The 15,865-nt window shown below is 47.4% G+C and overlaps 1 long non-coding RNA gene across 1 annotated transcript; it reads left to right on the forward strand.

Annotated features, from left to right (window-relative positions):
• The first annotated feature begins 3,395 nt into the window (after positions 1–3,395).
• Positions 3,396–13,557, forward strand: LOC137839813 (uncharacterized). Its single transcript, XR_011086099.1, has 3 exons — positions 3,396–3,554; positions 6,339–6,408; positions 12,631–13,557. It is a non-coding gene; the product is annotated as an uncharacterized lncRNA (long non-coding RNA).
• The last annotated feature ends 2,308 nt before the right edge of the window (positions 13,558–15,865 follow it).

The following is a 15,865-nucleotide window of genomic DNA, read 5'->3' on the forward strand; positions in this document are numbered from 1 at the left end:
CACATAAACAGGGTCAGCCAGCTTTGCTAAAGAAGCGCCCCTTCTCAGTGTGACATGTTGACAGAGGCTTCAATTCTCTATTTATTGGGGATAGCCAAAGACCTATTCAAGGGGAGGAGCAGATAAGACACATGATGGGGGTCCCTCACTAATTAGACCACTTAGTGTGGCATAAAGCAAGGGGTGCTGGTGAAAAAATGCCCAAAGTCTGCTTTATAGCCTTAGCGTATCCTCTGAGCACCAGCGATTACATGTTAGATAGCAGATAAATGAAATTTCCTGAATGGCGCATGAACTCATAAAAATCCCTTGTCCTTTTCATTCATCACTATAAGAAACCTTGTGGGGTAACCTTAACCTCTTTGAACCAGTGGGAAATTGTCATCCAGCTCTGGTTTCCAAGCTCTCATCACATATTGATAAAGGAAAAGACTGGAATGACATTCAACAGTCGGGCCATCCATTAATGCCCTTTCCTTGTTCTGGCAGAAGAGGAGGGACTTTACAATTATTCCAAAGTCTGTTCCAAGGATTTTGTTTCTGCATGTAATGCTAATGAGAGTACGGACTCGGATAAAAATTCTACATCGGTCGAAAACAAATCTAACCAGTTTGAGTTGTTGAAGCGGTTCTCTCGACAGAAAATCGTGTATGGGCGCCATAAGAGCGAAGGGGGGGGAGGGTTCATTTCTCCGAATTTAGCAACAGCTAATGAAGTCTAGGTTTCCACTTTGTCAATAAACCCAAACAAAACCCTTCCGGATTTAGTTCCAGTTTTGATGTGCTAATTTGATTCATTCGCCGCACGTCGAGCGCACTAATGCACGTGTGCAAATGAGCACAAAACAACACTGCACACAAACAGATGGCAATTAGTGACAAGTGTGTGTGTGTGTGTGTGTGTGTGTGTGTGTGTGTGTGTGTGTGTGTGTGTGTGTGTGTGTGTGTGTGTGTGTGTGTGTGTGTGTGAGGGGTATCTTTAAGGCTAAAGAGGCTCAATTCATCTTTCGTCTATTTTAGGGACTCAATGTTTTCTCCTATTGTTCAAATGAGTCGATGCTATGTGTGGATGTTTAATGAGGAGCTCACCTCACTAATGAATTTATCAGTTGTTTATCAAATGATTTTATCATTGGTAGTTTCCTCATTATGTAGTTGCAATACACCAGAGGGATCTGTGAATGTTTGCATACACTCAATAGCAGAGAGCAAAATAAATGGTATAATTTCTGACATTTTATATTTTTATTTGTCTATAAAGTGTTTTTCCATTAGTCTTGCCATGCTTCCAGGTAGTTCCGGAGTCAGTCTAGTGGAAAACCTTCTGAGCATGGATTGTAATCCATGCACATTGTGGAATTAGGCTTCATTTGACTGTGAACGGCGCCCACGCCATTGTTTTGTGCATGTGGGGGCAGCCACTTGTTACCAGATTGTGTTGGCAAGATGACAGGTGTCGTGTGTCATCATCGCTCTTATACGGTGTTGTACTTTCATCGTGACTCTATTGTCTTGTGTTTTGGATTCAATCAAATCTCTACGTGTCATTGTATCTCATTGTCATCTCAAGCGTCTCCTCGCTTTAAAACACTACACAATAGCTGACAAACAATCCAGGTTGTATGTTGTCTCTCACTCGAAGTCAGCAGGGACAGACTCCACCCTAATGAGAACTAGCGCTCTCGAAAATGGTTGGCTGCAACGTTTCAACCTGAGTTCCACTGACAAAGCAATTTAAATAAAAAATGAATTAGAGAGCATGTCTCAGCTTAAGGGGCGTGGCCGAGTAAGCAATGTAAGGAACAATACTGATTGGTCTTGGACTGTTGGAGTTACTAGCGGCTCTCCTTTTTTTTCTCCTCACCAAGTCAAGGTACTGCTGTCTGTTCTTATTTTACTGCAAAATACCTCTTTTGCCAGTCAATTGAAGTTAGAGGAAACAACACCCTGAGACTGTCTTCATTTACTTCCCGGCATTTACGCTTGATAGAATTGGTCTAAGATTAAGCCTTGAATTAGCTTCAGCCTGCAAGAATCACTTGAGCATAAAAAGTACGACTGTCCGTATTAGCAGCCAGGGTTCCCATAATATTTCGACTCCAAATCATCAGTTTATAAAGCAATGTGTACGTTTCACAATATATAGCTCATTTTGGGATGCTTTGGCATCCAACAATCGGTGACTGAAAGACATTCCTGTCCCGTGTCTTTGGTCTCTGTGGTCGCAGGGAGCGGCTGATTGTCCGGCAGACAGAAAGGAGGAGGTGAGGGGGGGGCACACAGCTGCCGCAAGTACACACACAAACACAGACACAATTACATGCTGCCTTTTGAGGTAGGACAACCCCACACATGCCCACAGCAAGTGGATGGAGCCACGGGGCAGTGTGTCAGGAGGGTGAGTGTGTCTGGAGCTCTGCCACTCACACAGGGTCACTTACTGTCGGTGCCAGGCAACAGAGGGAAGAAAAAAAACTTAGACTGTAGCTGTAACGTTCCTAGAGCTTGTAAAATCTCTGTCCTGAAGTGACTCAATGTTTTGCTCTAGTTGGTTTAGATTTTTTTTTTTTTACCATAGAAAGAGCCACTTTTAATATTAAAAGTAAAAAGAACTGTCTATAGTGGCAGCTTTACATCAGCTTTAGAGAGTTGAACGAGAACCTCTGGTCTACTGGATAAACCTCCTTCCACCTCTGTGCATCATGCAAGACCTCTTAAAATTGCTGAATTGCCACCGCCTCCTTAACACAAATACGGAAACTGTTCTTCCATTCTTTTCCCAATTTCTGCATACTCCTGAGGGCTCTTATTTGATTAGCCGCAATTTGCTTTGTGAAGTGCTGAAGCATTTGGATCACTGGGGGAGCGATACACCGCACATACACTTTTGACGGACATGTAGTCAGGTGGCTTCAGCCACACTCAGAAAAGACATTAACACCGGATTTATGCAGATATGCATTTCTGAATTTTAATCTAGCTCTTCCTTCCAATAGTGTCTCGAGACTTCATGATGGGCACACAATAGAGCAATGACTCACAACCACAGCTGCTTTACAGCCATGACCTCACTATCCTATCAGGAAGTCACCTCTAATTATGCAAGGATGACAGTGGCGTGACACCCTATCTGCCAAGTCTTGATCACTCTAACCACGCACCTTTCAATAATAAATATGTGTGTGTGTCTAGTGTGTGAAAATGACACCTGATGGACACACAATGTGGGAGGCATCCAAAATACTAACACTGGAAGAAAATGCAAACTCCACACAAAACCTACAATATGGCAGATGTGCTACCCAGTAACGTCAATTCCACCTTTTTACTATTTTTTTTTTCAAAAACAAGCCCTGCCTCCTTTGTTCATCTGTGAATACCCATTTCTCACCCACGCCTCCTTCTGATGACAGCCAGAAATTTCTCCTTGCATGATTTTCTTGTTCTCACCCACACTCCCTCCTCTCCTCTCCCCTTCCCGACATCCAACCTTCCACCACAAGGGGTTAATTAAAACTGATTGGGTCTTCTGAGACCACACCTGCCTCTGACAGGTAAGGCATCAGCACTGTGTATGTGTGTGCGTGCCTCCGTGCCGTATGTGCTTAGCGCATCGCCTTGCGATAGCGCACGGCCTCTGCTCCGCTGCTCAGAGTTCAAAGCGGTCCCATTAGGACGCAATGATAGCGATCAGTTTTTATGTCTGATGCTTTAATGCATATTCACCAACGCGTGGCCCGTTTTGCATTTGACTTCCCATTTGCATGCAATTTGCGGATACATATGCATTACGCGCTGAGTGTGCTGTGTCCCTGCTTGTCAGAGCCACTTCAGGGCCTAATGCTTGATGGCTGATTAGATGCTGCCTGTGGAACCAATCGCTGCTTGGCCTCAGCTTCATGCCTGTCCGTCTGTCTGTCAGGCGGAGAGCCACATGTAGGAGGCGACACATAGTGACCTTATCGAGCATGCGAGGTGTTTGTATGTTGAAACGAGCGCTATGTTGTGTAACAGCAGCTAGCAGGGGAGAGCTGCTGCGCACACGCACGCACATCGACACGCGGTCCTTGCGGCTCCCAAAGCAAGCCTGGCGAGGAGAACAGTCAAATGAGCCACTTGAGAACAATGTGATTCAATGTCTCCGTCGGGAAAAGGTGAAATATAACGCAAGAAAGAAAGAGAAAGAAAACGGAGCGTATGACCTTAAAGGTCTAAACATCTCCAGACAAAACGGTAGATAAGAAACGGCTCGTATGGAATTATGCAAATACTGTACATTATTGTTTGTTGTTGTGAACATCTATGTATGGCTTTGGGGGCTGATTTGAAACCTACAAATAAAGAGATAACGTCTGGAAATGAAAATTCAAACCACGTCTCGATTACACTATTGTTCGCTGTTTTCGAAATGATCTTGAAATGAAGCGATTGCTCGCTGTAGCAGTAAAATGCAAATGTGAGTCACTTCTTGGCTAGAATGTCAGAAATCGTTTTAGGCCCCAGGATTTTCCCTTTCAGATTTAAGAGTCACAATAAAAGTGAAGAAGAGAAGAGCCATTTTACTATTTTACTCCCGCGGTGCCAGTTTACGCGTTCCTGGCCAATCTCTATTGAGTGCCGGCTGATGTGGGCAGACGTACGCTTTTGCGCCGTCCTCTCCCAACATTCCTCTGTTTGTCTGCTCCTTCTTTAAGGACATGTAGTCTGGCCATTGTGTGTTTGTGTGCCGAGCTGGCCGGCTGGCATGGGCCGTGCGGGCAGAATGCTAACTCACTTTGATTGTTAAGGCATTTATAATACATGTGAAGCTGGACGTCGACTGTGAGCCGTCATGCCCAAAATCAAAAGAAATTGAAGTCTCACTTCTTGGAAGCCAGAAATCTACATTTAACTGTTGAAAGAAGTGAACATAAAAGGAGGAACGACAAATAAAGATTGACGTCACTCGGCTTTATTAGAGAATACTGGCAGAAGCTGTGTGTCCCGCTGCGAGGGGTTATGTTGCGTGAATGGTGATTTGAATGTTGCTTGTGATTACACCTCTAAAAAATTTCATGTGCGAGTGTTGCTAAATGCTGTTGCTGAGCAAAAATAAATCCAAAGAAAGAATCCAATTGAGGACTAACAACTGATTGAAAATGTATCAATGCAATCCCCATCCTGATATTAATGATGTCATTATGACTATAAAATGGGATTTCAACTTGATATTATGTGTGTGTATATATAACTATATATATATTATGGCATTATTTTTCTTGGGAGGGGTGCAATACGCTACATTTCATGTTTACCAATTGCTGTCAGTAAACAAAGGAGGAACCTCTTTTGTCCGAGGTCCAATTCCTCAGCTATACCCCTTCTGTGCTGTCTTGTGATTAGGATCAGAGCTCATGGTGTGTGTGTGTGTGTGTGTGTGTGTGTGTGTGTGTGTGTGTGTGTGTGTGTGTGTGTGTGTGTGTGTGTGGGTGGGGGGGGGGGGGTGAAATCATTTGTGGTTGTAATTATGGGCTCCCCTCTCCAGAGTAATCATGAGCTATTAAACACCATCACTCGGCTCAACCCCCCAACAATGCCATTTAACATCTCTTCTCCTCCGGGAGGCTGCGGTGAAGAGGCCAAGTACCCACAAACTATAGTTGGCACAGAGCCGTGTGTGTGTGTGTGTGTGAACTGGCTTCCAAAAGTGAGACTGGAGGTTTCGCATGCTTTCTTCTTTTTTCGATGAAATTCAATAGCGTCATCACCGAGACAAAGGGTTGGGCCGCCCACTTACTGTATGTTGCAATGCTACCACCTTAAAGTTAGTTTCACTCCTTCGCTTACAAGAGTTTACATTGCAGATTGCATTTTTTTTTTTTTTATTTCATTAACATATTTTGTTTAGTCATACTGCAATTTAGTGACAAATTATAATAACTTTTAATAAGTAGACACAAAAATGCTTAACACAATCTCAAGAATTATTAAATGGATGACTTAAAAGGGAGAGTACGGAAATGGTTACTTTAGGGAAAAACAGATGATTTTTTTTGTGAAAAATGATTTGCAAAATCGAAGTAGGTTATAGCCAACCGGTTATACCTCACACTAATCTAAAAACTAAAGGTGACCTTTTCAGTCGGTTGCTCCTAAACAGTGGAATGCACTTCCTTACAAGCTGCTCCCACTGTGGACATTTTTAAAAGGCAATTAAAAACATTTCTTTGGACATGCGTTCTAAGTCACATTCAATGGCTTTTCTGTTGTTTCTTTTCTTATATTTCATTCTGATATTTTATTCTATTGCTGGATATTTGGATTTTTCATCTCAGTAATGCCAACTTATTCTCCCATAGGTGTGTTTCGGTGAGAAAGTAACAGGTAACGCTCGCGAGAAGATGAAGGAATCCAACAACTAAACAAAAGGTGAAATGCTTATTCACAATCAGTGACGCGTGCTTAAAACTTTTAAAACCTGCGAGAATGACGATCGCTGCACTGAGGCAGCAGGAAGTAAGCAAACAGGCGAGGGAGAGAAAAGGGGGAGGAAAGGGGCGAGGAGGAGTGTTTATTCTCTTCTTCCCTCCTCTACTCTGTCTTTTCCCTCCCTTTTTTTTGTGGCCATTCACCGATGTGTATTGTGTGTGGGTGTACACACTCTCTCCTGCACACTTGAATCTTTTACTGATTACCTAACACACGTCACGTCTTTCTGAAGGGCTTTTAACGGTGGAGGATTATCAGGCAGACAGAGGCTTTTAACCCTTTGTTTGGCCTCCATGCTCAAGACAGCCAGATGACAAATGAATGCTTTGTGTCTCCATAAACTGACATAATTGTCATTTTGCTGGCGATAAACACATGAAATTGCAGCTTTGATATTTTGCAAAGATTGTTTAGAGTTGCAAAGCTTTGCTGCTGTACAGTATACAAAATAATTATATTCGGAATGTCAAACTGAATTTAGGTGGATAATTATTATTATTATTTTTTTTGCTGTACAGTATACACAATAATTATATTCGGAATGTCAAACTGGATTTAGGTGAATAATTTATAGTGAGGGAAATGGGCATTTCATTCCCTTGCTTTTCACGGGATAAGATTTATACCACTTGCTCCTTAACATACAAATGTGCAGGTGTTAAGATGAGCTTATGAAGCAAAAAAAATAAAAAATAAGATGCTAACAGCACAAAAAGGCGTTACATCTGTTCAGATTGCGTCTAAATAGTGGAGCACCAGATTTTATTTTTTTATTTAGGCAAGTTAGCACATGTAAACAGATACTGAGCCTCGCGAACTTAAGTGGATGATGTTGGATGTCATTCATGACAACAATGGCATCAAACACAGAATCATTGTACAAATCATCTGAGTTAATCATTATCACTCTTTTTTATCCTTATTATATGATGTAATTGACTGAAGCTTAATTAAAAGTTTTGAATTGAAGAATTGTTTCAGTTAAGGTCAAAGAAATACAAATTAATCTCCGAGTTTGGGTTCATATTTTTATATCTGATTCCAAAGAAGTCATGACCCTAAATTACTGCAACACACATATTTGTAAATAGTGCTCATATAGCAAATTTGGAATTGCACATTATGATGCTTGTTGCCGTGATGTTTGAATGCATCATAAGGCAATATGTAACCCTCCAGCTTGTCATTTTAACGATGCTGTGAGATTCACTTGTTCAATTTATATTGGTAACATTAGAACTCACTTGAGTGTTGATGAAATATTTTACGGAATAATATTTTACAGAATAATGGGTGAGTCCTCATAAACAAGTGAATAAATGTGCTTGCTTCCATACGTGCCATCTCTGAGGTGGTCGGGTACTGCCCTCTATCCCCGCCTCGTGTTTTCCTCTGTTTTATGTGTATGTCCTGCCCATCCTCTTCCTTTCAAACCTTAGTTTACCATAACAATAGCTGCCTGCCGAGACGCTCACCGACCACCACAGACTACTGGCAGGGGCCCATTCACTGTCGCAACCTACCTTGTCTAATAAAGGACCCGGCAGGCCTGTTGGCTCAGCACCGCGCTTGTTGTGTCTGTGTCGGCTGCGCGACTTACCCTGGATGTACAGATGTTGGGTTTATGTACTGGGGTGAACAAGAAGGGGTTTTATGTACCCAGTAGGTTGGCGTTTCAGTCTGAAAGGACAGGAAAAGTGTTGAGGCCAAATTGTTCTTGAGTGTTATTTGAAAGGAAAGGATGGGTGACCATAATGTTTGAAGATCACATGTGATCTGGCAAGTATGCTGCTGTTTACCTTCCACGTTCAGAACTCAACACAAACATGAAAAATCGCTTGCGCTTCCAAGCTCCACAATGCTCTTTTCATACCAATAAATAGCCCAAAACACAATGTAGTGACTATAAGCAGCACAGGGAATGACTTACTGACGTGAGTACATTGATCGAAAGCTTTACAAAAGAAAATGTTGTTTTGTGTGATTCATGTAACCCAACTTTTTGTGGTTAAATGAACATCCCAGAAAGTTGGGTCATCCTTTTTTGAGCCTATTTGGGCTATTTTTGACCCAAATGGTTTTAGTGTGTAGTAGGCTCCAGTTCAATAAAAACCATGAAGAGGATAAGCGTGGGTGAAAATGGATGGATGAAACTGTCCATCCATCCATCCATCCATCCATCCATCCATCCATCCATCCATCCATCCATCCATCCATCCATCCATCCATCCATCCATCCATCCATCCATCCATCCATCCATCCATCCATCCATCCATCCATCCATCCATCCATCCATCCATCCATCCATCCATCCATCCATCCATCCATCTTCTTCCGCTTATCCGGGGTCGGGTCGCGGGGGCAGCAGCTTTAGGAGGGACTCCCAGACTTCCCTCTCCCCAGCCACTTCATCCAGCTCATCCCGGGGGATCCCAAGGCGTTCCCAGGCCAGCTGAGAGACATAGTCTCTCCAGCGCATCCTGGGTCGTCCCCGGGGTCTCCTACCGGTGGGACATGCCCGGAACACCTCCCCAGGGAGGCGTCCAGGAGGCATCCTGATAAGATGCCCGAGCCACCTCATCTGGCTCCTCTCAACGTGGAGGAGTAGCGACTGTACTCCAAGTCTCTCCCGGATGACCGAGCTTCTCACCCTATCTCTAAGGGAGAGCCCGGACATCCTGCGGGGAAAACTCATTTCGGCCGCTTGTATCCGGGATTTCGGTCACGACCCATAGCTCGTGACCATAGGTGAGGGTAGGAGCGTAAATCGACCGGTACATTGAGAGCTTTACCTTTTGGCTCAGCTCTCTCTTCACCACAACGGACCGGTACAGGGTCCGCATTACTGCCGACGCTGCACCGATCCGCCTGTCGATCTCGCGCTTCATCCTCCCCTAACTCGTGAACAAGACTCCAAGATACTTGAACTCCTCCACTTGGGGCAGGATCTCATCCCCGATCATTCCACCCTTTTCCGATCGAGGACCATGGACTCGGATTTGGAAGTGCTGACCCTCATCCCGACCGCTTCACACTCGGCTGCGAACCGTTCCAGAGAGAGCTGGAGATCACGGCCTGAAGAAGCCAACAGCACCACGTCATCTGCAAAAAGCAGAGACGCGATGCTGAGGTCCCCAAACCGGACCCCCTCAACGCCTTGGCTGCGCCTAGAAATTCTGTCCATAAAAATTATGAACAGAATCGGTGACAAAGGGCAGCCTTGGCGGAGTCCAGCCCTCACTGGGAACGAATCCGACTTACTGCCGGAAATGCGGACCAGACTCTGGCATCGGTGATACAGGGACCGAACCGCCCTTATCAGTTGGCTCGGCACCCCGTACTCCCGAAGCACCCTCCACAGAACCTCCCGAGGGACACGGTCGAACGCCTTCTCCAAATCCACAAAACACATGTGGACTGGTTGGGCGAACTCCCATGCACCCTCGAGGATCCTGCCGAGGGTGTAGAGCTGGTCCACTGTTCCACGGCCAGGACGAAAGCCACACTGCTCCTCCTGAATCCGAGGTTCGACCTCCCGACGGACCCTCCTCTTCAGCACCCCTGAATAGACCTTACCAGGGAGGCTGAGGAGTGTGATTCCCCTGTAATTGGAACACACCCTCCGGCCCCCCTTCTTAAAGAGGGGAACCACCACCCCAGTCTGCCAATCCAGAGGCACTGTCCCCGATGTCCACGCAACGTTATAGAGGGGTGTCAGCCATGACAGACCCACAACATCCAGAGCCTTTAAGAACTCCGGGCGGATCTCATCCACCCCCGGGGCCTTGCCACCGAGGAGTTTTTTTAACTACCTCAGTGACTTCGACCCCAGAGATTGGAGAATCCGCCTCAGAGTCTCCAGGCCCTGCTTCCTCAATGGAAGGCGTGTAGGTGAAATTGAGGAGGTCTTCGAAGTATTCTCCCCACCGACTCACGACGTCCCGAGTTGAGGTCAGCAGCACGCCATCCCCACTGTAAACAGTGTTGACGTTGCACTGCTTCCCCCTCCTGAGACGCCGGATGGTGGACCAGAATTTCCTCGAAGCCGTCCGAAAGTCATTCTCCATGGCCTCACCAAACTCCTCCCACGCCCGGGTTTTTGCCTCAGCAACCGCCGAAGCCGCGTTCCGCTTGGCCATCCGGTACCTGTCAGCTGCCTCCGGAGTCCCGCAGGCCAAAACGGCCCGATAGGACTCCTTCTTCAGCTTGACGGCATCCCTTACCGCTGGTGTCCACCAGCGGGTTCGGGGATTGCCGCCACGACAGGCACCAACGACCTTACGGCCACAGCTCCGGTCGGCCGCCTCAACAATGGAGGCGCGGAACATGGTCCACTCAGACTCAATGTCCGCCGCCTCCCCCGGGACGTGGGAAAAGCTCTGCCGGAGGTGGGAGTTGAAGCTCTTCCTGACAGGAGATTCTGCCAGACGTTCCCAGCAGACCCTCACAGAGCGTTTGGGTCTGCCAGGTCGGACCGGCATCTTCCCCCACCATCGGAGCCAACCCACCACCAGGTGGTGATCAGTTGACAGCTCTGCCCCTCTCTTCACCCGAGTGTCCAAAACATGCGGCCGCAAATCCGATGACACGACTACAAAGTCGATCATCGAACTGCGGCCTAGGGTGTCCTGGTGCCAAGTGCACACATGGACACCCTTATGCTTAAACATGGTGTTCATTATTGAAAATCCGTGTCAAGCACAGAAGTCCAACAATAGAACACCGCTCGGGTTCAGATCGGGGGGGCCGTTCCTCCCAATCGCGCCCTTCCAGGTCTCACTGTCATTGCCCACGTGAGCATTGAAGTCACCCAGTAGAACGATGGAGTGCCCAGAAGGAGCGCTCTCCAGCACTTCCTCCAGGGACCCCAAGAAGGGTGGGTACTCTGAGCTGCCGTTTGGTGCATAGACACAAACAACAGTCAGGACCCGTCCCCCCACCCGAAGGCGGAGGGAGGCTACCCTCTCGTTCACCGGGGTGAACCCCAATGTGCAGGCGCCCAGCCGGGGGGCAATAAGTATACCCACACCTGCTCGACGCCTCTCACCGTGGGCAACTCCAGAGTGGAAGAGAGTCCAGCCCCTCTCGAGAGGGCTTGTACCGGAGCCCAAACTGTGCGTGGAGGCTAGTCCGACTGTATCTAGTCGGAATTTTTCTGCCTCGCACACCAGCTCGGGCTCCTTTCCAGCCAGAGAGGTGACATTCCATGTCCCAAGAGCCAGCTTCTGCAGCCGGGGATCAGACCGCCAAGGTCCCTGCCTTTGGCTGCCGCCCAGCTCACATTGCACCCGACCCCTTCGGCCCCTCCCACAGGTGATGAGCCCATGGGAAGGGGGACCCACGTTTCCTTTTCGGGCTATGCCCGGCTGGGCCCCATGGGCGAAGGCCCGGCCACCAGACGCTCGCCTTCGAGCCCCGCCTCCAGGCCTGGCTCCAGAGGGAGGCCCCGGTGACCCGCGTCCGGGCGAGGGAAAACTAACTCCATTTATATCACTCATCATAAGGGGCTTCTGTGAGCCGTGCTTTGTCTGGCCCCTCACCTAGGACCCGTTTGCCATGGGTGACCCTACCAGGGGCATGAAGCCCCCGACAACATGGCTCCTAGGATCATAGGGGCACACAAACCCCTCCACCACGATAAGGTGACGACTCACGGAGGGGTGGATGAAACTGACGAATCGCAATCACATTCTGAATTTGTGGCGTCCAACAGATAATTGCCCCAAAAGGGCACAGAACACTACAACAAAACATCACCCTCTCCCCCCTGGTTAATGACTGGAGATCAGACAAGTTAGCGGGGCGACTGCAGACTCTTTAGCAGCAACATGATTGGCCTCGTCTCAAGAGCCGCTTTCCCTTAAAATCAGTTTTTTTTCGTGGGGCCTGTGTAAGATTTTGGTTTGATTGGAGAAGTGTTTGTGTGCTCGAACGTTATGTGTGTGCGCATACCTCAGACCTTGGGAGGGATGCTCGTACAAGTCCAAACTTGCCACAAAGGCTGTCAGAAATGAAAGATGACGGCAGGGTGAAGGAGGATGTTCGCAGCTAAATCCTACAAGGACAAACATACACCCAACGGTCACACAAACGTCGCGATATCCGATCCAGCGCACCACAATTATGGGCTTTTTTTTTTTATTTGTCACCCTGTTAAACAGAGACATGAGAGAACAAAGACCGAGGAGCTTATCTGGAGGAAGAGTTACATCCAACTATTATTGACGCAGGTGACCAACAGTAAAGGAGAGTTGAAGATAAACCTGCCGACAAGATTCAGACTCTGTGTGTGTTCCTACCGCGTCTTATTAGAACGACAAGCCCAATGTTTGTGGATATCCGCTGATACGCAACCAGAAGGAAAGAGGCTGCCGTTGATTTTTCCTTAATCCCTTTAAAAACGTATTGACATAAACTGGGGGTCATCTATTGGTGGCATGGAGTCGCGTGCGGAATTTTCCACCGGCTTCACCCAACACGGGACAGAGGAGAAAATGGCTAGACATCATTTACTCATTTCAAATCAGCGATACATCTTTTATTAGAGCCATTATCTTGAAGTTACAAGACACATTAAGGCTAGAAACAGTTTGAAATGATTTATCTTTGAATATTGGTGTGTAGACTTTTATAGACATGTAAAAATAAGGTCAAGGTAGCCACCGTTCTGTACACAAACCGGTACTTCAACAGCAAAGTAAACAATTACCTTGTTTGTATGTCTTTAAATTTGTGTGTCACACGAGTCCTCTGACAGCTCAGGCAGGTCCAGACTCGCCTCGTACAATGATTAGCCCCGTTTGTCTTACACTGGAGACAATGGCCTCTTCCTTTGAGCATCTCTGTTGACCCACCGTTGACCAGCTGAAACGTAGCGAAACCAAACTGTGGAATCAAAGTTTTCCATTAGAAACAATGGGACAATGCAACGTGTGAAATAATTAAACCACTTGTTGTTTGGTGTCATTTTGCATTGCACAAATGACACATTTTGACTTGATGTGTTTTTAAGATGATGGCTCAAGCATGTAAAGTGCAGTTATGGCAATTGCGAGTATGTTCCTAATAAAAGAGAATAAAAAATAAAACATCCTGTCCTTTATATACGTAACATCTTCCAGCTGAATTTATGATTACCGTATTTGCCGGTGTATTGGTCGACCTTTTTCGATCCAAAATCGACCGAAAAAAATCGACCTCGACTTATACACCGAGTCATAAAATTTAACTTCGTATTCATCGCTTCAAATGTGATGGTAACCAAGGCCGTTTCTCATGCATCTCATTGTGCGTTGCACTTAGAAAATTTGAACCGGGCGGCGTGCGCGAGTGCGCGGCCCGCTGGAAGTCGAATGAGGCGCCGCGACCACCTCCGCGGTGCTTATAAACAGCCGATCCGCTCGGCGGGGGCTATTTTCGGCCACTTGGCTCGTGCGCACGGCCTCCCGGATGTGCCGGGCGGGTGCGCGAGCTCGCCGGCCGCTGGAAGTCGAATGAGGCGCCGCGACCACCTCCGCGGTGCTTATAAACAGCCGATCCGCTCGGCGGGGGCTATTTTCGGCCACTTGGCTCGTGCGCACGGCCTCCCGGATGTGCCGGGCGGGTGCGCGAGCTCGCCGGCCGCTGGAAGTCGAATGAGGCGCCGCGACCACCTCCGCGGTGCTTATAAACAGCCGATCCGCTCGGCGGGGGCTATTTTCGGCCACTTGGCTCGTGCGCACGGCCTCCCGGATGTGCCGGGCGGGTGCGCGAGCTCGCCGGCCGCTGGAAGTCGAATGAGGCGCCGCGACCACCTCCGCGGTGCTTATAAACAGCCGATCCGCTCGGCGGGGGCTATTTTCGGCCACTTGGCTCGTGCGCACGGCCTCCCGGATGTGCCGGGCGGGTGCGCGAGCTCGCCGGCCGCTGGAAGTCCAATGAGGCGCCGCGATCTCCTCCGCGGTGCTTATAAAGTGCCGATCCGCTCGGCTTGGAGCTATTTCCGGCCTCCCGTTGGTGCCGGGCGGCGTGCGCGAGCTCGCCGGCCGCGATCTCCTCCGCGGTGCTTATAAACAGCCGCATGCGCACGGCCTCCCGGAATTTGAACACATTTCGTCAATAAATTTCGCATATTGAATTTTGAAGTTTAATATAATGCAACAATTGAGCTCGACTTATACAAAGGATATATCATAAAATCGTAAATTTCCGTCGAATTTTAGGGGGTCGACTTATACACCGAGTCGACCTGTACACCGGCAAATACGGTACCTCTGCGAAATGTTTCTGCTTGGCTTTTTTTTCAGCAGGGCTTGGTCTCTACCAACTTCGAAAAGCCACATCGTACTCTTCCGTGCGAGTTTGACGTCGTTGAAATACAAGTGATGTATTCTATACATGCCCGCTTCTGCCAAAACAACAACAAAACATAAACAGCCACTTGAAATGTGCATGGAAATAGACAGTAAAATAAATGACAAGGGCATTAAAAAGAAATTGGGCACTTGGGCATGCAGTGAATTTTCTATGCATGTTAAAAAGCAGGCAGAACTTTCATTTGTCATTCCAGGTGGTGTCCAGGACCATGTGGCTTCAGGGGGCCGATAAGATTACTTTCCATCGAAACGGGCATAGGTGGGATCTTTGGACAGGTGCATAGCAGGCCTGCTTAGCCCCCCCCCACACACACACACACACACACACACACAAGAACCAGCACTCAGGCCATCAGGTTAAGGAGGCCAATCAAAAGTGGGAGGCATATATGTGTGTGTGTGTGTGTGTGTGTGTGTGTGTGTGTGTGTGTGTGTGTGTGTGTGTGTGTGTGTGTGTGTGTGTGTGTGTGTGTGTGTGTGTGTGTGTGTTGTGCTAGACTAGGCACAATGACGAGAGAGGGTCTGTCAGCGGCCACCTGTTAGCCAGCTGACAGGGTCTTGTTTCAGAGTCAACTTTCAATTTCTCTCATATGGATTCCCCCCATTATTTTACTATGAACATGAAGTTGAATGGTAGAGAGGAGAGGGGGGTAGTGTCTCGTGGCGTCTTGTTTGATGCTGGCTTGAAGATAGCACCCACTTGATGTGGTATTACCATCACTATAGGGGTTGTAATAGATCTAGAGGGTCTGCAGCTGGGGGGTGGAGAAGAGGGTTGGGGCCACATTGAAAAATCCAAAATGAGGTTTGAGTGATGAAGGTAAGAAGGCATGCAGTGGACAGGAGGAGGGGATGTGACTAAGTAGAGGAGATCATTTCTCATGTCTCTGGGGGCTGGAAATAAATTGAAGGAGGACTACTAATTCATCAATGAAGCAAACAAAATAATCAACAGGAAAAAAATGATTATCCAAATCATCGTTAGTTGCAGCCCTATGATATTCAAAATCATGCCCCCCCCTGATAACATAGCTTTTTTCAG

This window comes from Syngnathus scovelli, chromosome 21, assembly GCF_024217435.2.
Source record: "Syngnathus scovelli strain Florida chromosome 21, RoL_Ssco_1.2, whole genome shotgun sequence".
In the NCBI taxonomy this organism is placed as follows: domain Eukaryota; kingdom Metazoa; phylum Chordata; class Actinopteri; order Syngnathiformes; family Syngnathidae; genus Syngnathus; species Syngnathus scovelli.